Source organism: Pteropus vampyrus, unplaced genomic scaffold (genome assembly GCF_000151845.1).
Source record: "Pteropus vampyrus isolate Shadow unplaced genomic scaffold, Pvam_2.0 Scaffold1000004967, whole genome shotgun sequence".
In the NCBI taxonomy this organism is placed as follows: domain Eukaryota; kingdom Metazoa; phylum Chordata; class Mammalia; order Chiroptera; family Pteropodidae; genus Pteropus; species Pteropus vampyrus.
In genome coordinates, this window is record NW_011919369.1 from 616 (window position 1) to 3,104 (window position 2,489).

General features: G+C 48.1%; 1 pseudogene; it reads right to left on the reverse strand.

The window, feature by feature from the left end:
* Nucleotides 1-1,454: 1,454 nt before the first annotated feature.
* LOC105311565 lies at nucleotides 1,455-2,403 on the reverse strand (annotated as a pseudogene).
* Nucleotides 2,404-2,489: the final 86 nt, after the last annotated feature.

A 2,489-nucleotide genomic window follows, 5' to 3' on the forward strand; every position in this document is an offset into this window, starting at 1 on the left:
TGAGGAGGGACAAAAGGGATGTGACCCTCGTAGGTCTAGACAGAGGTGTCTCGGGAAGGAAGGGTAATGGTCTGCAAAGGCCAGACACCGCGTATGTGTCACTTTCCGTCACTGCTAATAAAGGATCTCTAACTACTCAGAACCTGTTCTGTCTTTGCTCTGCACCAAGTGACAAAGCGTGCCGCCATGATCTCACATGATTGTCTCTTGGCACCGATAAATAATACATTCACTCGCTTTCCATCAAATATTTACTAAAAACCTACCATTCCATGGGTGAGCACGGGGCTAGAAGCTTGGAATACAGAGTCGTAAACTGCAGTTATTGCCCTGGAGCATTGTTCTTTCTCAAGGAGGTGACAAGTAGCCCCGTGATGTGGCTGGGTCACAACACAAATGGGACAGGAATAGAGGAAAACTCAGAAAAGACCCCCCCCCGAAACTGAATGTAGCGTGTGACTCGGGTCTTGGAAGATGAGTTAGCTGCGTTTTAGGTGGAGAAAAGGTGGAAATATTCAAGGCAGAGGGAATAGTTTGTGCCAATCAGGGAGTCGGGAAAGAGCTTCGTGGATGCTAACAAAGGCAGACTGTTCTGCTGGGATGGAGTATGAGTTGTGTGTGCGTGTGCGTGTGTGTGTGCGTGCGTGTGTGTGCGTGCACGCACATGCACGTATACACACACAAATGGGTATGTCTTGGCAGAAGGCGATGATGAGGCTGGAAAGGTAGGGAATTATCCTGATGCCGTGCCTCATTTCCATTTTATCCAGTAGATACGGGGAAGCCAGCTGAGGATTTCCAATCACGGAAATCGAATGATTGGGGTCGGTTTCAGTAAGGCCGTTCTGGCGCGGAGAAAGAATTAGAGGGGTATCATTCCTGCCTCGACTCTCGCTTGCCGGTCTTGGCAAGAGCTGCAAAGCCTGGCAAGAGCGATGAATTGAGGCAGAGAAAATCGGAGAGAGAATTAACAGATCGCATACCCCGCAGAATGCGAGGGCCAGGGAGGCAGAGGAAAGACGAACTCCTGGATGATTCAAGTGCACTTAACAAAGGTGAGAAATGCGAAATGCAGGGAAAAGAGGATTTTTTTGCTTTTTTAAATAAGGGTGGGAAGGATAAACTTCCACTTGCACCGATAAACGGTAATTTTATGTCTGTAACTTCTGAGCATCAGTGCACAATGAACTCCTTTCCTTGAAAATCACATGATAGCAATTTCATGCCTGTGCTGAAGTGCCCTAATTAAAGACATCCTGCTGTTATTCACATTTCTTTCCTCCTCCACATATTTTTCTTCCTCCCGCAACAGATTCCGTCTACTTAAACCCCTCTTGACAGAAAGACACCAATCGGAGTTCAGACTGAGGGCAAGCACCAAGCAGGTCTGGGCTCTGGTGCAGGTATGATTTCTATAAAAAGACATTTAAGAAACGAGGCACAATGTTGCCATTTTGCCTTTAATGGAAAAGTGGTTAGCAGTTACAGTAAAAAAAAAAAAAAAAAAGAATCTTTTATTAAAAAAAGAAAAAAACTATGCAACTTCTAGACAATCACTGAATTTACACAGAGACTTGCAAACGGATAGTCTGTATAAAAAATAAACTCTGAATGTGTGATTGATTAAAAAGGGGGAACCCCCAGTCTTCTCAGCTGCACAAATGCAAAATAGGAAGGAGCCGGTCTGTCTGACAGGTTCACCCCAGGGCAGAGGGGGCTTTGGCTTTGTAAGACAGAGCCTGCTTGAAGCGCCTCTTCAGGTCCTGCATATTGGGAGAGCGTGGCCGGGGCATGATGGACACCCTTCTCCTCTCCCCGCCGGGGCCGTGCAGCTTGCTCACTTCTTTGCAGAGATGCTGAAACACATCACAGACGTCTTCGTAGTTTTCACTGGTGGAGATTTCGAGGAAGAGGCTGCCCAGCTCGTCGGCTAGTTGGATGCCGTCATCCGTCTGCACCTGCCTGGCGTGCAGGAGGTCCCCCTTGTTGCCCACGATGACGACGGGGGCCTTTGAGTCAGGGTGGACCTTCCGGATGTGCTGGTACAGTGGGCGGATGGACTGGTAGCTCTCGTAGTCTGTGATGGAGTAGACCAGCAGGAAGCCCTCTGCCCACTGCAGGCACTTGGACAGGGCTTCGACCACCTGCGTCAGGCTGTCTGGGACCTGAGAAACAAACGGATCAAGGAAACCCTCCCGTGGGAGAGGGCTCCAAATCACATCACTAAATACAGTTTTCAGATCCTGCCCAGCTTCTGCAGAAGGAAGCTTCAGACAGAAAGAGCAGAGACGTTCAGGAGAGCTCCCTGTCTGAGTTATTTTATTAGCGGTTACCAACGTGTTCCTTTTAAGCCCCTGGCTTAGCAGGTAGCCTCTGATGAATCCGGGGCTGAAGGAAGAATGCCTTCGTTGAGAACTTTCCAATCAGCATGTGGCAATATTTTAAAGAACTTACTGAGGATAAACAAAACTTGAAAATAAGCCAAGATA